General features: G+C 32.3%; 1 long non-coding RNA gene across 1 annotated transcript; it reads right to left on the bottom strand.

The window, feature by feature from the left end:
* Positions 1-13,034: 13,034 nt before the first annotated feature.
* LOC126703568 (uncharacterized) lies at positions 13,035-14,431 on the bottom strand. The gene is made up of 2 exons (XR_007648127.1): positions 14,177-14,431; positions 13,035-13,317 (listed from the first exon to the last, which is right to left on the bottom strand). It is a non-coding gene; the product is annotated as an uncharacterized LOC126703568 (long non-coding RNA).
* Positions 14,432-23,727: the final 9,296 nt, after the last annotated feature.

The following is a 23,727-nucleotide window of genomic DNA, read 5'->3' as shown; positions in this document are numbered from 1 at the left end:
TTTCTTTTTTTTTTTTTTTTTTTTTTGGTTTTCACGTGTTTTGGAGTGTTGCGGTTACTGTTCAATGAACACTAACCGCAAATGTTGACTTTCTGCAGTGAACAGTGCAAATATGCACTGTTTACAGACTCACAAATTTCAATTTTTATCAATTTTTTCATTAAAAATGGGTCCTACAATACTATTCACACATTTAAAAATTATTTTATTACAGTATTTTCAGTTTTTAGTTTTCAGTTTTAACAAAATAAGTTCTATCCAAACACCCTCTAAAAATATACGTATACGGTAGGAGTGTTTAGTTAAAAGCGTTTAAATCACAGTTTTCAATTTACTGTGTTTAACCAATGTATTTTGAGAACAAATTCGGAGTAGTTTTCAGCTTTTGAGTAATAATACTGTGCGGTATTGTTGTAAATATTTAAAAAACGTGGGACCACTGAATTGACAAGACAATCATATTTTCTCTCTCTCTAGCAAGACTTTTCTTTTTTCTTCCTCACTCTCGCAGACTCTGTTTAATTCTTCGTTCTTTCTTTCTTTCGTTTTTTTTCTTCTTTTACACTTTCTTTTGCATGTTGCCAAACTCTCTTCTTCTTCTCTTTTTTTTTTTTTTTTCCCATCTCTTCTCTCCTGCACGATGTCTTCTTTCTTCTTCTTCTTTCGCTTTCTTTCTTGCACGCTATCTTTCAGCTAATACTCTCACTTCAGTTTCAGATTTGGTGTGTTGGGTTATCTTATGGATTTTGCTAATTGGAATTTTGTGAACTATTTTGAATTTTTTTTGCAAATTTGTATGTTAGTGCATTCAAATCAGAAGGAAAATAGATGTGGGAAGAGAAGAGGTTTTCAATTTTGGCTGATTTGGGTGTAATTTTGTTAAATATTTTGCAGATTTTTGGATTGTTGGGTCCTGTAACGCACAGAGGGAGAGAGAGGAAAGAAGAGGAAGAGAGGAATGGCTAACTTGAATGGGTGGGAGTTTCTCTCCCCTCAAATAAAAACACTATTTTTGTCAAAAAAGTTACCAATTTTTTCTATAAATACATAAACTTACCAAAAACACAATTATATTTTTTCACATTTTAAAATATGTTGTTTCATGGTACCAAGCATATTTTTTACATTATATGTAATTCAAACACGTATTTTCATAAAACTATTTAAATCATAATTTTCACATTATTTTGAACAACAATACCTGAAAACCATTACCAAATAGACCTTGAACATTTTCATTGAGAGTATTAAGAAGTACCAGTTGATCTACAATTAAAATTCTTGGTGATTTTATTCGGACTTTTAATTTGAAAACTATAATAAAAGGAAATTTTACTTTAAATATAAAATTTACCAAAATATATTTTCTAAAATAAATACTAAATCAAAAATAATAACAGAAGGAAAAATTACCATGATTAGAAAATTTAACAAAATGGACGTCTAAATGAGAGAATTGCCTAAAAAACAACGATTCCATTCACATCATCAAATTTCAAATGATTTTGTCACTAATCCTGATCAAGGAAAGGCGATAATTTGTTTTCAAGGTCACTACTTATTAGATGTTCATCATATTTATATGACAAGGGATTGGAAAGGTGTCTTCCATTTAATTAAAAAGAACTGCTTGTAATCAGTGTTTACGCACCATGTTCAATTATAGCAGTACTATTAATGTTATATATATAACCACTTGATATTCATGTAAACAACATAACATTTTAAAGAATAAAAAGGCGAGAAGAACAATGGGAAAAAAAAAATACCTTAGAGTTTTTCCAAGAAGTAATGAAACGTAGGTCTAACTTTGGATCTGAAAATATAAGGTTCGAAGCAAATTGGCATCAGTTAGAAGTAGATAATGGGATTTGTGTTACCACCCTATATTTGTTTTAAGCCCAATAAAATTAAACATTGGTCCATAATTAGTCATTTAACAATATATTATGCCATTTCAAACAAAAAGGAAAAGCCTAAAAAAAAAATTATTGAACTAAAATATTAAATAAATAAATAATAACAGCAAGCCCAATAAAGACCTCCAATAGATTTTAGATCTATTAAAAAAAAAAAAAAACCAAGATTGGTCCTCAATTTTAAGACAAATTTTAAATCAACAAAAAAAAAATTAATAAAATTAAATTGCTATAAACTTCACTACCCAATCAAAAAAAAAAAAAAAATCAAATTTTAAATTCCAAAATGCAAAACTTACCCTCTAAGTTTTACCTTTTATCATTTCAGTCATCAAAGTTTGATTTTTGTCATTTCAATTCTCTAAGTTTCAATTATACTCAATTCAGCCCTCCGCTTACCATCAGTTAGCACTGTTAACTTACACAAAACAACATCGTCTTACGATTTAATTAATATTTAATTTTTCTAATTTATGAATTTCAAAAAAAAAATGTTAATTAAAAAAATAAAAACTAACTGAACCCAAAGTCTAAAACCCATGAAGAACAAGAGGGGGAAAGAGAGAGTGAGAGAGAGGAAAAAAAAAAAAAAAAGAGATTGAGAGGGAGAAATGATGATCTATATCATAAAACTAAAAAGCCTTGAACATTAAAAAAGATAAGCATTGACTTTTTGGTTGTTGATTTGAATCCAAAGAAGATATTAAAAAATAAAAATAAAAAAATAAAAACAATGCACACACCATCCAAGTCCTCTTCCCCATCAATCGGAAAATCTAACCACGTCTCTAGATGCATACCGATAATATTCCAACACCACCAAAACCTCGCTCAGAACCTCATCAGTGATCCCTATGCCACCAAAACCACGCTATTCTAAATCTGAGTCCGATTCCATTTTCGATCCGAACAAGGTGGTGTTCACCATCTTCAAAATCTAGGCGCTATCATCGAAATGGAATTGGTGCTATTTCGACTTTGTTCTTCAAGGGTTTTAGACTTTTGGGTTTAGTTTTTTTTTTTTTTTTTTAATTAACGTTTTTTCTAAAATTTAGAAATTAAAAAAATTAAATATTAATTCAACTGTAAAAATTTTTTTGATGCATGTTAAACCGTAAAATTGTGTCTATTATATAAGTTAACATGTAATTTAACGAATAGTAAATAGATGACTGAATTGAGTATAATTGAAACTTAAAATATTATAATAACAAAAATTAAATTTAAAAGACTATAATATCAAAAGGTGAAGCTTATATGGTGAATTTTACATTTTAACCAATTTTAAACCAAAAAATTGTAACCTAAAAGGGAAATAATTTGAACCTCTCAGCTCCAGCCCCTTTCCTCGCTAGACTCACTGTCTCTGTCCCAGCCGCCGGTGACCCCAGTCTTCATCGCCTCAACCTCAGGTATCTCATCTCAGTTCTCTCTCTTTTTTCTTTGGGACTAAACTAAATATTAAATAGCAGAAATGAGTATGTGTATGTGATATACTGATATCCCTTTGCAAGCCATATATGCTTATTTCACCTTAACTTGACCCGGTACTGACACAAAAGCCTTTGGCAGGCTTTTGTGTTGTTGTCTCTTGGGTGGGGGACGTGTGGTGTATGCATTTGGGGAATTGTGATTAAGCATTTTGGCTTTTCTTTTTTGGTAAATAGCCTTTTGGCTTTTCTACTGCATATTCCAGATACTTTTTAAATTCAATGTAAGAAACAGTCACTTCCAAGTGACTCAAAATTTCAAAAAACCATAATGATTTGTCTCCGTAAATCCTAAAGAATATGTGTCTGGTTAAAAACTCATTGAGAAGAATGTTGCTTTTTAATTGTTTCAATTGAATCTCTTGGGTTGTTAAGATTTTTACTAATTACATAAAACAAACTGATTGAAATTCATAAATAACCTTTACTGCAAAAATGCTGGAACAGTAAAGAAAATATTTCATTAATGGAAAAATGCTGCAACTCTATTTCAAAATCTGCATAAAAAATTACATTCAAATTCAAATTTTTCTATGTATCGCACGGATTTACAACTAGTATTTACTATACTTTAATACCAATAGGAAACTGATACTAGATAAACAGGATAAATGAGATTTTAACAATTAAGAAATATCAGACTATTGTTTTTGATAGGTAATAAGAGAATATTATTGATAAAGGAAAAAGAAAATGATGATTCTTGGGTATACTTGATTCTTAAAATATATAAAGTTTTTTTTGAAAATGATGACCATGTCTTGCTTCCAGTTCAACATGCTTAAACCATTTCTTTTGCTTAACCTCTTTCACAAGAATATCCACACTGACCACACCATATGCAATTTATTTGTTAGATAGGGCCTGAAGCAAGAGAAAGCAAGAATTGTCTTCTTATCATCTCTAGGATTATTTTTGTAGCCAGTTTTTTCACATCCGTTTTTGAGAGGTAGGATCCAGTAATTGTAGGTGTCTAAAGACTCTGAACTATGAAGAATTTTAGATTTCAAAAATGTTGGCTTGGTGAGGAAAGCTGTAGGAGACCATTGACTGCCTGTCTAAGTACTCAAATATGAAATAGCCTCTTTTTTCGCTCTTGGCTTTCTTTTCCCCTCTATATGTACTGCAACCTACTTGATTTTTCTTCTCATTGCAAATTTGTCTAAGTCTCAAATACTTGAATCCCTTGGAGCTGTTGTTGAAGGGGTAAGACCTGTCTCAATTACAGACACAGACCACCTTGTCAATATTGGACAGAAAGGGCATTGGAAGAAAATGAGCCAGCATCAAAGCATAGAGAAGCTGACCAAATGAATGGAAAACCCCTGGAGCAAACCATTGATTATTACACAACTGGTGAAGAGAAACAAAGTTTGGATCTACCACATAACCAGGCCGGCCCAAGCGTTTCAGAGTCCGGCGAAATTTTCAAATGGGGCTTTTATGTTATCACTTAAATAATATTTAACTAGCATTTTATATAATAATTTTTTTTTAAATCCATTCTTTTTACTCTTCAATATGATTTTTTTTTTTTTTTTTTTGGTTGAGAAAATGCTAAAGTTATAACAAATTTTATTACAAACTGGTGTTGTAATGAATGTGATTAATGACATGAGGCTTATAAAAATACTAGATATATTATAAAATTTACAACATGAGAATTACAAAAATATATCACCAATCGCAAATATTCATTCAAAAATGCATTCAATAATTTGTTGAAATCTACTTATCATATTCATTGTCATATCAAATTATAAAAGTTATGAAGACCACCACGCACCCTTGGTACAGTGATCACTCCACATTCAATAGTTTGTTGAAATCTACCTATCATATCCATTGTCACATCAAATTATAAAAGTTATGAAGACCACCACGCACCCTTGGTACAGTGATCACTCCACAAGTATAAGTTCTTATGGGATGTGAGGGGTAATAGCCGAGATTTAAGTCTCTAGAAGAGGGTTTTACACATATATACACTTAGATTAGGCTAAAGTATAATTTTTATCTTATATAAAAATAATTAAATAAATAAAAGTTATGTAGTAAAATTTATAGTATTTTTAATATCTTCCTATTTGAATTACTTATAATTAGTAACACGTCTATTTGTAAGACCTATTTATTTAAATTTGTCTTATCTCTATCTCTAATATTACTTAATTCTTTGAGCCTTCTTAATAATGAAAAAAAGTGTAAACTAAAATGTTTTAATATCTCCCAAAAATTTTAATATAAAAAATAAATAAATAAAAAACTACCCCCAAATTTGGGGCCTTCTATGGTAAGGGGCCCTAGGCAATAGCCTAATTGGCCTAAGCTTAGGGCCGGCCCTGCACATAATTGTAAAGGTCGCTTCTTTTCTGATCATTTTGAAAATCTACCAAACTTCTGAGCACACTATGGGTTACTGGGCCTAAAACATTTAGATATGCAATAATGTGAATATGTTGTGTATTATTAACTGGTCCCACTCTCCAATTATTCATCAAATGCAAATCATCTTTAAAGGAAAAGACAAGGGACACAATGCTTTGCATGGCTAAATGAACATACCAACCAAAATTTCCATTGTTATTAAGCGACTAGCGAAAGCAAGTAGAATTCTCCAACATTGAGAATATTGTTATAACCACACACGTAATAATCCAAAAATAAAACTCGTTATTGTGGCTCTTAATGTCCATCCTTGATACTCCATCATTTAGTGGCCTAGGACTGTGGTTTCAAAAAGTGGTGTATTTACTTTTTTATTTTCTTTATTCTATATTCAAATTTAAAATTTAAATATATTAAAAAAAAACACTTATTTTCATATTTGGTAGTGTTTGGTAAGTTGTTTTGAATACATAATTTAGGTATAAAATACATCATACCTTTTCTCACTCACACACATCACATCACTACAAGTTGTTTTCTATTTTTTTTTTATTTTAAGTAACTTTTCTCACTCACACACATCACATCACTAAAAAAAGGTAACTTTTTGTTTTCACAATATTTATGAATATGCCAATGTATTCGTATTTATAGAAAACGAAAACGCTGAAAAGTTGTATTCATTTTTTATATTCAAATTTAACTTTTAGGATATTGAAAATGAAAACCAAATACAAATGCTAAAGCCAAACCAATTTTTCAGTGGTGGAATCCACTAAAAACTGAAAATGAAAACCCCTCTGTCTTACACCCATATAAATATATATTGGTATCAGAGCTCTGGATTAGTTTCCACCACCTTTGATTAGTATACTTTGATTATTTTCTTAATTAATATGCTCTGTGATTTACAGTTGCCACAATACGTGGATCCTCTGTATTAGTCACATCAAAACACTGAATTTGATAATCAAGTAGAACATAAGGAGTTTGTTCCCAAAAGTCTCAAAGAACCCATTTTTCTATAGTCACCTTGTGAACATTTGAGCCTGAAGTTGGCATCCTAGTCCTGTTAGGTCTTAGATAAACAGTTCTTTTTCAAAGAAACTATCATGGCCAATTCATCTTTTGTAGTCACTGATACCTCTAAACCCATTTCAGACCTTTCCCTTCGTACATCTACTGCAAATAGGTTAGACTACTTGTATGAAATTTCTCATGTACCCGAAGATAGTAAAATCTCTATTACAGACTTCCGTATTGTAAATCCCTATAATGTGTTTAATAAACCTCAACCTTCATTCAAAAAAACCATAAAAAAGATTATTGGTCCTTCTCATCCTTCTACTGTAAAATAATATGGTCAGGCTTCCAAGTTTGATCAATTCAATATCCCAGCAAGTGACAATGAAAATTTCATCACCCTTGCTCTTCCCAGAGAGTTTGTAATTTCATGGCAAAAACAAGAGCACACACATCTCCATTTTGGTGCTGTGAGATTGGCACTGACTTTCCGCGAAAGAAAGGGATTCCCTATAGCTTCTAGGATCTCACTCCTTGACTCCAGATTTCTGGAATATCAAAATGAGGTTATAGGAACTATTCAGACCACTCTAGATGTGGGAACAGTGTTCGTCACACTTTTTCCAAACTTCAATATGCTTCTCAAGGATCCGCACCTTTGTGATGCTCTCAAGGTGCAAGTTCAGATTACAAGAGCCTTTCAAGTACAAGACACATTTGCTACTACACTTCACTATCAGCTTACCTATAGGCTTCAAAATCATGTCTTTGATATGGCAATCCCAGACATGGCCCAATCTAATGATGCTTTGCTGATCCAAGTTTATCTAGGAATGACCCCCATGTGTACGTTTGTCCCAAGACAACTCACTAGAGACCAGATGACTTCTCTCTTCCCAAAATCATGGATCACGAAATATGAGATGCTTCACCAAGCGATTAAGCTAGTCTAGTCGAACGATCCTTTCTTTATTTGGAAGGAAAATGGTGAAGTTGAGACAGGGTTTTTGGTGGCCCCACCAGAAAAGAAAGATGTGACAGTCTTTCCAACTCAAATTTCTATGCTTCAACCTGTGTCATATGTTTGTGAAGATGGCCTCAATATTAATGCATTTCGTGAGGATGGAAAGCCTTGCTATGAAGGCAAATCACCCTCTGGACACATATGGTGGGATATTTGTGATTGTGCTAAATGCAGAGAAGAAGAAATTCTTGAAAAAGATCATTAAAGAAGAAGAAAGAAATAATCCACTCAACAAATCCTCAGAGAAAGATATGAAGCAGGTGATTCAGAAGTTGATCTCCTTGGAGAACCCTTTGGAAAATTTGACTATTATGTTCTTTATCCTAGAACCAGAAAGCAAAATATCTCTCCTCCCCCTCCATGTAAAGAAACCAAGTCCAAAAAAAATCATGATCAGAACCCTAAACCTCCACTAATCCCATATTACCAGAAAGTTCTTCCTCAAATACCTAAATACCAACCTTTCTTTACTAGTCAAAGCCATCCACAAAAACCCTTATCCTGTTACATGTTTGACCATGCTTCACCTTCCTACTCACAAGATTTTCCTCCTCTTGAAAGTTTTGAACATCCTCAAACTAGCACAAAGCATGTTTGGAAAATCAAAAACCCTGTTGGAACCAATCCAGATGGAACTAGAAAATATGTTTCATCAGCAGAAGCAGCTCTAAATTGGCAAGCTGAAAATGCTGTGGCACAAAACCAAGCCCTTTCAAAAATTCTTGGCAACCAACAAAAGTTAGCTGAGGTAGTTACCCATATCTTCTTATCCTCCGGTTTTCTTATCGAGGATTTGAAGAAAAAAATCAAAATGGTTGAACAAGAACTTGAAATAATTGTATCCATAGTCAAAGATATGTCTGTATCTTTCCCTCTCATAGGGCAAAAAGAAAAGGAAAGAAAGCAATTGCTGACACAACTTCTATCCATAGAAGGATCACAGAAGGCAGATACCTAATCTTCCCCAATGCTTGTCTATACACCTTACCAACCTCGACAATCATTATATAAAGATATGTCCATACCCTTAACCTCTCCATTTTTATCAACCTCTTTTGGGCAAAATCTCCAACCATTAGCCATGACACACCTTGATAATAACCCTTTCAAGACAAGTGGAATTTTCCCAGTCATAACATATCCATCCCTACCTAAACCAGAAACCCAAGGTAAGCCACAAAATGAACCTTCCTCTAAGAAAAAGGACAAAGAACCATTATATCAACCTCTAGATTCAGTCATTGGTGCTTCTTCAAAACCTCTGGACATGAATATGTTGGCTGCAGATCCTAACCCTCCAAATCCAATCTCATCATTTCTAAAAAATCTTACCCTAGACAATCCAAGAGAACCTTTTGTGCTCCAAGTAATTGATGCCATTGATCTAGACTTGTCTGATCTTGGTCTAGAAGGAGTGTTTATGACAGATGACCAACCAACTATGGAAGAAGATGATGTCCTCTGTCCTAAACCACCTCCACTACAACCACCAATTTTTCCTCCACCACCTTTTGTCCTTGACCACCAATCCTGTTTAACCCACCCATCAACCATAGATTCAAAACATCTATTTACCATTGATAAAGTCCCTCCCAAATGGGATGATGAAATTTTCAATATGTATTTGTGCACGCCAGAAACGAGTTTGCTGGGCCAAACCGTGACTTGGGCTCACAACTTATTTGTATGGTGGGTCTGGGTATCCTACTTTAGGTTGTTCTAGATTTAGGGACTGAATGAGATCACTTTTCTCTCTTTTCTTACGCTTTCTTTTTCTCAGGCTCTCTCTCTCTTTCTATGTCTTTTCTCTTCTCAAATTTTGCATCCCCTCCCATTCATTCGTTTCTCCTATTTATAACCCTCATTAATTGGGTGATCATCATTATCTCCTCCCTTAGTGCAAAGAAAGGTCCAATGTCAATAAACTTAAGTGGATTTTTAGGTACGAGTGGCTATGAGAACGGGTCCCACTGTAGCAAATGTGTTCGGCAGAGGAGTTTCCTAAGGTTCTGATGAGCACTTAAATGGCGATGTGACCGGGCACGTGTATACAGCTCGGAAATGGTTTCTCGGGCAGCATGTGAGCGGGGTGCTCGTAGTTCACTTCTTAAGTATCTGGACAACACCCTGTTTAGACTAATAGTTATTGCAGGCTTAGGCCGGAGCTTTTGTTGGTGAGAAGGTTGGACCCTCGACCCATATCGTTAACTCATGGCCCAAGGCCCAAATGTACTTGGATGCTAGGTGCCATACAGTATTCATGGTGCATAGCTAAACTCCAGGCCCCAAATTCAATTATTGCTCGCATCATTGTTAAGAGAGAAAACAATAATTTTTTTTCTTTTTTAGCTTCTTGCTATAGTGCACAACTATAAATGGCTATGCACTGTAGGTGAGGAGCTAAAATTTTTAAGTTTAGCTCCACCATTGTAACTCACTTTTTAGAATTGGTGGTGCTAAAAATTGCTATATAGCTATTTAGCACCACCAATGCTAGTGCTCTTTCAAGTGATCCCATCTATGGATAAAGATGATGCGAGAAAAAAAAAAAAAAAAAAAAAAAAAAGGGATGAGAGCTAGATTGTGACATTGCTTTGGGGAAAAGGAAATGATCTGAAGTATGTATGTGTGGGAAAAAAAAGGGACCTACTGCTTCTTTCTAAAGGACCATACATTTTCTTTTCTCCTCTGCCTTTCAATTGCCTATATCTTGAGAAAATGTGTGGCCATTCAACGTGCCCATGTGGGAAAGCTTTCACGTTGTTTGTAGCTATGGACAAAACCTTTTTTATTTTTTTGCTGAATATGGACAAAACCAATTGATAGTTAGGTGTGAACGTACTAATATGAATTCTATCATTGAGTTTCAACTTGCTATAGACTTAATCACATGTCAAATTATTCAAACGAATCTTACAATTATGGATTTCATAAAGTTCCTAGCTGGTGATCTTTTTTATCATATTATAACGTTGATGCTCTGATTTTTCCCTTTCTAAGGGAATAATGTTTGTGCCACATAAAGTGGTATAATTTGTGTTATAATTTGTCCATATGGTGAGTTGTGAGTGGTAGAGAGGTGATGGTAGGTTCATTTTGGGTCACTTTTCTACCGCTCACAGCTCGCCATGTGGGCGAGTTGTGACACAAATTGTGTTATTTTATGTGGCACAAGCACAACTCTTTCTAAGGTGCCCCTCTTCCTTTTTGGAATAATGATTCCATCTGTTGTCATTGTCAAGGCCATATGTGCTCTTTTTTCTAAGCAATTATTGCTAGATATGGGGCTAAGTAATCCCAGATGCACTCAAAGAACTCTTTCTCACAAAACCACAAGCTAAAATAATTCCTTTTTTTTTTTTTTAAAACAAAATCTTGGAGTTATATTCTATTAGAAATATAGAATATTAAATCAATATGGTGGAATATACATATATTTGAATTCTCAAAATATTAATCCATTAACTTTTTATATTATTGGATTAATCTCTAAGACTAGTTTATAACTTTTAATATTATTGGATAATATCATATATGGTCTAGTTAATCTTAGCTTAAAAGACAAGTTTGGCCTTTTATGATTTTATCTCTCTCCTACCTAGGGCTTCAGTTCAATCCCAATTTCAATTAAGATTTTCCATAATTTTACATAGCAATGAGAACTCATAACTCAAAAACCCCTAAATTGGCGGTGAAGAAAACCTCGTTGCCTAAGAAATTTGCCTCCAAATCGCCTCCCGAGTCGGCCGCCATAGAATCGGCGGCTACTGCTTCGAAAATTGTCAAGACGGTTAAGCGCCCCTCCCCCGCCACCAAAGCCAAGCTGGTGAAGAAGAGCGACACCACTCCCAATCCGAGCTCGGCTTCTAATTCCAAGCCTGAACAATCACCAAGTAATTTTCAAATATTTCTCTATTTATTTATTCTTTTTTTTTGTGTACCGAGGTTAGTTTCTAAGTTCACATAAAGAGCAAAAGAAAATGACTTGTTCGTTGTTGCATTTATATGAAATCAGCCGAATCAATTATCAAATAGTCCAATTAGGGTTCATTTAATAGAACTAACGGAAAATTGGTTTTGATTTAGGAGATAGTAATGGATAAAATCATATAGGGTCTAGTTAATCTTAGCATAAAAGACAGGTTTGGCCTTGAAAGTTTATCCAATGAGCTATTTTAGTCCTTGAAGTTTAAAATGATAGCTAGCCAAATTTTAAAATGATAACCATCACTCTATTGGGACTTAAAGCGATCACCAAAATTGTTTATGTATTTTGGCTTAAATCTTATGCTTGGCAGTGACGGAACCATGTACAAGCTGAGGGGGCTATCCCCTGCCCCCCTCCACAATTTTTTTTTTTAAATATTAAATAGTAGATATATATTTAAGATTTTAGAAAATAAGCCTAAAAAAAATTATATTTGCTTTTCTCAAGAATATTATATTTGCCTCCCTCGACTTTGAATCCCAGTTCCATCCCTAATGCTGGGGGAAGCTGTCTATAATTATAATTCGGATAGTTTTCATGTTACTGTTGAAATTGTAATATTAAATTGATGGTCTGCATAACTTATGCGGTTTTGCAGTAGTGGGTGAGGAGCCCAAAGCATCAGTTGATGCTGCTTAGGTGACACCGAGGACGAAAGTTGTTAGCGACAAAAACAGTAGCAAAGAGGACCCTGGGAGGTAGGAATGGCAACGGGTCGGGTTCGGGCCGGGTTTTTCCATACCCGGACCCGACCCGCGGGGCAAGACCCGTGGCCCGAACCCGGCCCGTTTAGGGAACCGGGTTTTTTCCCGGGGCCTGGACCCGCCCCAGCCGGGCCCCGTTTAGGGCTTGGGCCCAGTTCGTGGCCCCAACCAAAAAAAAAAATAAAAATTTAAGCCCAGATTTATTTTTTCTTTAAGTTCAAGCCCAGATTTATTTTTGCCGTTCAAGCCTGCATATTCCAAATAAAAAAATTTAGCCCAAATACATTTTTGCCTACATTCAAACCTACATATTCAAATTCAAGCCTAAATAACGTGACCCAAATGCCAAATCATAAACTACTAATCATAAATCAATAAATTACCTGTTAATTATAAATCTATAAATCAATAAACCATAACTAATATCATAATCATAATTCAATAAATCATAACCAAGATTTTAAATCAATAAATTACATAGATCATAACTAAAATCACTAGCTAAACATAAAAATAAAATAAATCAAACAAGTCCAAGAAATAAGTATCAAAAGTTCAACGAGTCCAAGAAATTAAAAAGCTACAAAATAAATCCCACAAGTTTAGAATAATTACAAACCAACATATTAATCCAACAAGTCTAAGAAATTAAAAAAAAAAACTACTAAATTAATACAAAATGTTTAATCTTCATCAATTGTGATACAACTCCCATCAATTGTGGCACAACTCCCAGATTTGTTTGTGTTTGTGTTTGTGTCTTCCATCTCCGTTTTAGGCTCTGCATTCCCAACAAACACAAAAAACAAAATTAACAGAGTTAATTTGAAAATCTCTCACAAAATACAACAGCTCAATAGTTAACAAACCCAATAACAGTATAACATCACAAACACCTTAACCCATAAACCAAACCCTCACCCACCAAAAACCCAAATAAACATTATTATTATCATCACAACAAATTCAATGAAACACCACACATAAGACATTAAAACTTCACATATCCTAATTATGTTAAATACACTGCAATTCCAATATTTTTGTGAAAAGCTCTAATGGGATTAGTAAGTACAAAATTATGTTTAAATATTTTCACTAGCGTTCAAACTTGCTTTTGCATATAGTAAACAATTTAACCAAAATAAAGTAAATTGTGTAGGCGTCCTGCTGTAACAAACTAACAATGGTATATTATTCACTCAATAAAACTAGATTCAATCACCATAAACATTTCAAAAAAACACATTTATAGCTTACAATATCAACAAAGAATTTAAAACCATACTGGGTCTTTCTATTTCTAAAATTCATAAATGAGTAAACTAGGAGAGATACAAGCATATAGATTATGCAAACCAATATTTACAATAAATTCAACAATAATTCAGTTATTGACTAAAACATAATAATAGCACTTTCCTAGATTTTCCCAGTTACCAAACAAAGATCAGAGGGCTTTTTCTCACAAACATAGATAGTATTATTATCAAAAGTAAAGAAAACCCAGCAGATATACAAAATAGAAAAAAACCCTTTCAACAACAAAGATATTTAAGACAAAGCAGTTAAGGAAAAGAATCAAAAGATAAAAACGAACTTCACGGACTCAGTGAAATGAAATAAGAAATTAAGAATACCTGACTGACTGCTAAGCTGAGCGAGGGAGGGAAGGCTCACGGACTCAGTGACTGACTGACTGAGGAAGTGTGTGAGTGAGGGGGGTCGGACTGAGCTGATCGGAGTGAGGAACTGTTGGACTGCGCTGCGCGTGAGGCGTGAGGGAGAGGGAGGAGGGAGGCGTGAGGCAGAGGGAGGCGTGAGACGTGAGGGAGAGGGAGGCGTGAGGCAGAGGGAGGAGTGCGGAGTGTTGGACTGGGCTGCGCGTGAGGCAGAAAGGAGGGAGAGGGGCTGCGGCAGCTGAAGAGTGAAGAAGAAATGAGGGATTAGTTAGGGTTAGATTATAGGTTTATATATATATTAGGGTATTTTTGTAATTTTAGGTACCGGGTTTTTAAACGGGTTTTTATACGGGTCGGGTCTCGGGTCGGGTATGGGTTTTTTTAATAAAACCCGGACCCGACCCGGACCCGTTTCGGGTTATTTTTTTAAAACCCATACCCGACCCTATTTCTAATCGGATCGGGTAAAACCCGGCCCATTAGGGTCGGGCCGGACCGGGTATCCACGGGTCGGGCAAAAATTGCCATCCCTACCGGGAAGAACTAAAACGCCCACTTTGGTGAGAGCTGTTATGGTGTAGACTCATGCAATATGTGAGGATATATAAATATTATGTAATGAGATGTAATATATAAAAAGTAACAATTATTTCAAGGATTATCTATTAAAAAAATATTTCTATAAATATTTTTTTTATCTTTTTATCTTTACAAATATATCATATTATTATTTTTTGTATGATTGATTAATATTTTCTTAAGGTGGGTCATATTCTTCTAATTTTTATTGCAATGTGTTATATTTTTCTAATATACCACTAAAAAAAAAAAAACTGATTAGGCAGATTTCATCAAAAGATAAAAAATGGCAATTGCCTCTCCTCCCACATGATTAGGCAGAAATCACGTGGACTTGCTTTTCAGGTCATTGCACTGCAGGAGAAGGGGACATCACTGGAGTCATCCTCAGTTTGCGAAAGATGCTAGAAAATTACCATAGCGGGGTAGAGTTGTTTGTTAAAGGCCAAAAAAGTGGCTTTGTAAAGGTTAATGGATTGCTTTTGTATTATTCAAGTAACTATTCAACATTAATCATGCAAGGGAATCTTTATCTAAGAGCTGCTAAATATATATATATATATATATATATTTTAACATTTTGTTTTATAATACACTCAACATCAAATATTTTAATTTTTTATCAATTTATTTAAATATTTTTTTACTTTTTTTTATCACTTAAGTCTACTTCTCTAACTTTCATTTATATATATATATATATATATATATATATATTTTGGTGTTTACCAGTAAAGTGCCATAAAAAATTTAACTTTTGACACTTTTGATGTAGTGTTTTTTTAGTATTTTTGGTGCTAAATATGTAAATGCTCTTGAACAAGATTACATGGTAACGGTAGAATTGAAATAACATGAGATTTTCCTTCTTTTCTTTACTCATATCTTTTAGTCGTTCCCTATTCTGTCATATGTGCTGTGTTCCACTCCATGTACTACTAATAATAAAATGACAACTGGCTTTTTAAAAATTTTTCTTTTATCAACATTAGTTGCACCATGCATCAATAATTATTTTGCGGAGGATGCTAGAAAATTATCATAGCGGGATATAATTTGTTCTCTAAATTTTGTTCAGAATAATTTGTTCTCCCAAAAAAATTAAATAATTTCTAAAATTATGTTATTGTGTGTTATATTTTCCTTTTTCTTTTTCTTTACAACTAAACTATTTAAATTTCAAATATATTATGTTATTTTATTATTTCAATGTATTAATAAAATTCAAATAATTTGTATACATTTATAACTTTACATGCTTTGGATAGATACAAATGGATCTAAAAAGTCATGAGAAATGTAGGAATTAAGAAAACTTTTCAATTTTCTACACAAGACTAACTTCAATGTGGAATTGCAAGAGTCGGATTCAATGAATTGGGTAATATGATTATTAGTCTCTACATTTGTCCAATATAAATCTCTATTTCCTTTGGAATTAAAAAAATTAAACTTTCTTAATTTTTCTCACAATATCTTTGATTTTCTTTCTGAGAGGTATGTTAATTTTCAAAATATTATGTTCGTCTTAAATATTTTGTTTAGATTTTATATATACGTTTTTTTTTACTTATGTAGCATTGTAATGTGCTTAGGCTTATTTTTTCATATTTTGTGCCAATTTAGATTTTTGGTTTTCCATATGATGGATATACTTAGTAAGGATTTGTAGTGCTTTTGGTGTTTTATCGGCTTTTAGTTCAATTAAAATTTGGAGGTTAAATTGTGATATTATTGTATCATGAAATTCTAGCAAATTTTTATAACTAATCTATATACAACTAAAAGCTAAAGCGCAACATTTATTATTACTATGCTCCTGTTGAGCCACATCAACAACCACATCATCCACCCATTTTCAACATTCTCTATCTTTTTTTAAACTCCTTTTTTTCTTCTTAATTTCTCCGCTACTATCTACCTAATATCACTTTTTCTCTATCCCTTTATCTTCTTTTATTTTTGGCTTTTCTTATTTCCCACCTCTTACTATAAATTTACAATTCTCTTGCTCATTCTATACATAGTTTTCCCACACACAAAAGGTTATTTCTCTCTTTCTCTCTCTCAATTTTTTTCCATTTTTGGTGGATTTATTTTTTTAATTTTTTTTGCATCTCTACTTTAGGTTAATGAATTTTTATATTATTTGGAACTCTACTTTAGGTTGATGTGATTAAGTTTTGTGTTTTTAAATTGTTTCTCTCTCTCTCTCTCTGTCTCTCTCTGTCTCTCTCTCTCTCTCTCTCTCTCTTTGATTTCATAGAAATATCATATTGTATTATAAAGATAGTATATAAAAATATAATGTTATTTTATTATATAACATGACTGGATAATTTATGTTTATTACTATTTTATTTTTTTACTTTTTTCTTCTCATATTATTTTCTAGAAAGTTTTTATTATTCTCTCGCACATTCTTTCTTAAACAATTGGTTATTCTCTCTCTTGATTTTTTTATTCTTTCTTGCAACTCTACTTTATATTGATGAATCATTGTGATTTTTAAAACTCTATTTTGGGTTCATACGATTTGGTTTATATTTTTTAGTTCCCATCACAAATAGTCTCTCTACAATAAAATTTAGATAATAAATTATCCATATTTAGTATAAGTTTAATATGAGTTTTGATTATTATGGTAACAACGTTAAAACAAATAAATAATTGCCCTAAAGTTTACATTTTTATATTCATGGTCTTTATGTTTAGAAAGACTTTCACTTAATTTTAGTTATACTGAAGTTGACTAAAATGTTACGTTGATGTGGTTTAACAAAAGCGTAGCAACAATAAATACTATACTTAAGAATCAGATTAAATGGAACAAAGACCGAATGGACCGAGTAGGAACAAGGTGGATCAAATGAACGGAATATGACTGAAGAGGACTGAATAGGAGCAAAGTGGACAGAATTGACTAAACGGGACCAAATTGGACCGTAGGACCAAAGTGAGCATATTGGACTGAAGTGGACAAACTGGACTGGATAGAATCAATCTGGACAAAATGGGACCAAAGTGGACAGAATGGACCAAATGGAACCAATTTGGACTGAATAGGACTATAGTGGATAGAATGGAGCGAATAGGACCAATGCGGACTGAATAGACCAAATAGGAGTGAATTGGACTGAATAAGACTGAACAGACTGAAGTAGACCGAATAAAACTTTAGTGGATAGAATGGACTAAATAGGATTGAATAGGACTAAATAAGACCAAATTGGATTGAAGAGGACATAATGGACTAAATAGAACCAATGTGGACCAAATAAGACTTTTGAATATTTATTATTTTTATTGCATTTTTTGGGCTCATATTTCTAATTTCTAATATCTATTTTATTTGTATTTTTTAACTCAAAACTAAAGAGTTTAGCCCGAATATAATAAAATTTCATACTTTTTAACCTAAAAATTAAGGAGAAAAAAAAAGAAATTTTGTGGTAAACTTAAGAAGGCCACAATCTGCAAAAATAATCAATTTAAGGCCCAATTAGTCTAAAGTAAACTAAAGGGGACTAAAATTAACTGAGTGGACCAAATTGCACCGAAGTGGATCTAACTCGACCAAATTAGACCAAATGAAATTGTTTAATTTTTAGGTAGAACAAATTATCTTCAACAAATTTTAGAGAAAAAATTATACATTATATTATAATACAATATAATTATTTATTCCCACATATCTAGTGGGTCTACAACTAGTTATTTTTAATTCATCATGTATAAATAAAACCAATGACCATAACCTTCTATTTAAAAAAAAAAATGATAATCTTGAGACAAGGATTAGGTGATAGTTTTATACAAGGATTAGGATTAGGATTGGATGATAGTTATTATCGAATAATTCTCTAGAAATACAATAGTATTTTAGAGATTAGCTCTATTAAGTCAGAAAGCAAACTAAGAAAGACAACCCAAGAGAAGAAAATGAAACAAGAATAGGTCATGTGAAACTTTTAATTTTGCCGACAATCATTCCAAGGTTATTGAGTAATCAACTTAAAATCTTAGACATGTTTGCAACTCCAATGGCAACTAGAACCAACACATTATTGCTTCAAGATAGGAACGAAGTTCCCAGCAACTTTAAGTAGTCAATTTTGACTAAGGGAGAAATAGTGTGTGAAAGACTAATCAAATTTGGGTGATACCAATTAGTTTAACTGGTAAAATTTTTGATAGTTGAGTAAGAGATCTGGGGTTTAATCTCCGCTTACACCAAAAACTAATTGGTGTCTTACTTTGATAATAAATAGTTATCATCAAGAGCGGATCTCATGAGTTGAAACTATCTAAAAAAAATTAGGCAATCCCACAGGAAATGATGATCTCAATCCCTATATGTATGCATTTCTTTTATGTGGGAGAGCAACCCTACTTGCATGTCCCAAGTCCCAACATGATCACTAGATGGGCTTGGGCTCGGAAATGATTTAAATTAATTTTCAGGCTGAAAAGCCTGAAATACCAAATCCTATGAATTTTTCTATATACTTAACACACCATTTTTCATGGGTCCTTTAACCAAAATTAAGGGTAAAAGGATAATTTTACAATATAATATTCAATCTTAACAATTAATATAAACCACGAGATAAAATTATATAATTTCTTGTTCCAATATAAAAGTATAATTGTTTGATTTGGATTACAATTGAATTAGAGTGATGCGATACAAATACAATTTGTGATAGAAATTGATATTACCCACTCTATCTTTAAAGGAGACTCTAAGATTGTTTACAAGGTTCTTACTCTAGACGTTGATCCTCTCTTGCGGTCATCGGTCATCTTATAAAAGATGCTAAGTTTATCTTGTGAATTATCCCTTCTTTCATACAAGGAGGTAGGGCAACATTGCCTTCATTAGAAGAGCTAGACATTCTTCTCATTTGTTAGTTTGGATAGAGTTTGCTCCTCCAAATGTTTTATAATTTTTCATCTTATTCTATCACCTCTCTCTCAATTTATTAAAATTAGTAAGTTTGATTTCTTTAATAAATTTACTTTTGATTTAAGAATAACGCATTTGCATGGGAATTAACTAAAGTATTTCAGAGTTATTTTTTTATTTAATTAAAATGCTTTCTACTTGAAAGGTTCATGGTTTAAAAACTGAAACAGTCTAATAATCAAAAAAGGGTCTGATTTTCACTTTTAATAGATTGAATTGGTGGTTTCCATCGAAAATAGGTATGATTTGTGTTTCAAATTATTTATTTATCTATTCATTTTTCACATTTTAGATTAGATGTTAAATTAGATTATGACAGCATTAACATAATACTTCTTCTTTTTTTCCAAAAAAAATCTCTATTTTTTCCCCTTTGGAATTGTACTCTGGTTTTTTTTTTTTTTTTAAGGGAAAAGAGTTACAATTTTTTTCCCCTTCTTTAAAAAAAAAAAATTGTAATTTTGTTGAGTTTGATTAATTTTTAGATATGTTTCTCGATGTTTTTGATTATATGGTAGAAAAAATTGAGTTTAAGAAATTAAGTTTGTTTAAAACTAAAAGAATAATTTCCAAATTTTACATACTTTTTAATGATACACAAAGTATTGTAATAACTTTTATTAAAAAATTAATATTTTCACTAACTAACCTTTTGAATTCTTGAGAAAAACTATATTGTTTTTATTTTGGTATTACAAAAATTATATATATTACATTTGTGATAATCCTTGTAATAAATGAAAAAAATAATTATGAGTTTCATTACTATTTATTAAATTAGTCCAAATTGAAAAACAAAAAAACCCAAATCTAATTAAAATAAAATATAAAACCCTTACGCCGCCTTTATTCTCCAAAGGCTCGAGTCCTTAACAGCTACAAAACTCACCGTTCCGCTGTTAGCTAATACTCTCCACTCGATCACTGGTGTCGGCTCATCAGTATGCAGTGATACTATTATCTCCCTCTTGCATAATGAAAAAAAATTGAGCCAGCAGTAATAACAAATATGGAGTGAGTAGAGTACAAGTATCAGGCAAATGCAACGTAACTGTTCCTTCAATATCAAAGTTTGCTACGTTTGTTTTTTTGTTTTTTGTTTTTCCTGCTAAAATTATAGCAAAACAATATTTGCAACTGGAAAATATAGCCCATCTTTGACAGTGACTCAATTAATACACTTTCCAACCTCAATTCTAAATCCAAAATAAAAGAAAGCCAACAAAGTCAAACTATTCTAAGACTGAATTAATAAAAGTAATGAAAACAGATCAGCTGAAGTCTAGAACCACATATTTACTACACTCTTGACAAAGTGACCCTCCTCTGCCATACAAAAAATCTTAAATGTTTACATCTTAGCACCGACCCAACCAACAAACCAAACAAAGAAAAAATATTAAATGTTTATCATTCATATTTATGAGATCAAAGCTTTATAAACCCATCAAATTTCCTGTCATGCATAGGCTAGAACACAATTTCAAAAAATCATACACTCGAAACTGGCCTTTGCAGTAATAAAAATCTGATAGTCAAAGAACATTAGAAAATTTTACATTGGTAAGGTAAAAAACCTAAAATTAAAGTAAAAATATCAGTAATCATTCTTTAAAGAGACAAAGCCCAGGTAGAATTTGATCTTCTATGGTTCAGTGGTTCTCCCTGAGTTCAAGACAAAGCCCAAGTAGAATTAGATTATTATTCTTTTGATATTCTTCCTTGCAATTACTGCACCCTTTTAAACTAATTTGCAGCTGAAACAGATTAACTAACTCCTAATCTATCACATGCTCTATAATACGTTGAGCACATGCCTAATTAGCCAGGTCATCCATTACAAAATGTGATCTGCCAATAACCACCAAAACATCCTCAGATTTTACATCAATTCCTAGTACATTGCTAACAGCTACCAAGTATCACAATACAGCTCACACTAAGTACAATAGAAGCATAATGCATATAAGCATGTACAACAACAACAATGCACAAACTGCAGCATAGCAGCACACAGCAGCAACGCACATAGGTGCTGATACCCACTGAGAAAGCATCAAACAGGGCCAAAAAACCCCTTTCATAGACCTTTTCTTTTAAAGGGATAGATAATATGTAATACATAAACAATGGATTTGTGGCAAACTATGATGAAATAAAGCTTCAAGGCCCCAAGATTTATAAACTACTTAGGTCAAAAAGTAAATTCCCACAGCCATAATCCATATATATTATTCTAAAGATAACCACACACAAATACATCTAAATGCCGACAGTTCTATATAAGCAAAATTAAAACTTAAAGAAATCAACAAAGACATGTAAAGAATATAATGCTAGAAACATATCACAACTTAGCCTTAGCCTTGAGTATTATCAATCACCAAAATATCAGTCATCTTTAAATCACAATATCACGTAGACACTATTATAACAATACACAGGCTTTGAACTAAGAATAAAACATGCCACAAGCATACATAAATCCAAATCTACATCCTTAACAGAGGTGTTATTACAGCAATACACATGATTTAGTTGAAGAAACCACTTATTAATGTCAAAAACAATTAGTGTAAATATAATATAAAATATATATATATATATATATATATATAATGATAATATGGCAATCCAACAAAGAATTATAGCTAGGCGAAAACATATGGGCTACCACAGTATTTAGGCTGCACCAAGGGTGGGTGGGCTATGTTGAGATGGCCATATGCAAATCAATGAAATCTTAGGGCCCTCTGGGCTGGGAGCCTGGGACAGAGTACCTCGCGTTGTCAATGAAGCAGGTAGAGATTGATGGAGCTCGAATTGGTGAGGACTGGGGCTACTTTTTACGACGACCATTCGGTTCAATTTGGTTCATATTCGGTCTATGCGTTTGTAAAAAAGAGAGATTTTGTTGGAGTGAGCTTGCGTCTAAAAGAGAGTGAGAATTGAGTGGGTTTTGTTTTTGGGGAGACGGAATGAAAGGAAGGAAAAGAGTTGATCGGGTTTTTTTGGGAGGAAATTTGCCATTTAAGTTCATTGTAGAAACAATTTCGCTAGTTAGTATGTTTTCAAAATATAGTGAATTAATACTCTTTTTTAGAGTAGAATTTTATTTCAAAAAGAGAAATATTAATAAATGCTATTAAAGTATTGGTTAATAATATATTTTAAAAAAGTTTTTATAGGAAAATAAAAAAAATTAATTAATGTTTTGATATTTTTTTTTCATTTTTTTCTTTTATAAAAGTGGTGTTAAAACTTTCTTAAAATAGATTGTTAACCAATGACCTAAGGGCATTCGTTAGCTTGACACCTTCAAATAAATGAAAAAATTATTTGATTAAACTAGAATAGAATTTCATCTCAAATAAATAAATAAATAAATTATTAAGCACTCGAAATATAGTGAGCTTGTACACTTTTTTCTAATAATGCTAAACATTTTCACAACAAATTTTATATGATAAATTGTTACGAGTTGTTATTGGTAGGATGGAAAAGTAATTTCAATGACAGTTTCAAATTAGAACCAATAACAACTAATCACCTATAATTTATTGTGAAAATATTATAAAGGTAGCATTTTTCACAAATGACATTCAATAGACTTTTTTTTTTTGTTTTTGTTTTTTTTTAAATTTTGGTTGAACTTATAATGGACCATTTAATTAATCTATTATTCTACCATGAATATCAAAGGAATGACTAAGGGTCTGTTTGGATACCGTTTACTTTGCTGAAAACTGAAAATTTATTGTTAAAAATATTGTAGCAAAATAATTTTTTAAGTTAGCTAATAGGCTAAATACAAAATGCACGTTAGGCAAACTTATTGCCGTGGGACTCAGGATAGGCAAAACATGCGTTTTTAAACTAGTTGAAAACTTAGGGCCCGTTTGGTAGGATATTTCAAATACCCATTTTTAGTTTTTAAAAAATATTATACATTTTTTTCACT

This window comes from Quercus robur, chromosome 10 (assembly GCF_932294415.1).
Source record: "Quercus robur chromosome 10, dhQueRobu3.1, whole genome shotgun sequence".
Lineage (NCBI taxonomy): Eukaryota > Viridiplantae > Streptophyta > Magnoliopsida > Fagales > Fagaceae > Quercus > Quercus robur.
This window is presented reverse-complemented; position numbering and strand designations above follow the sequence as displayed.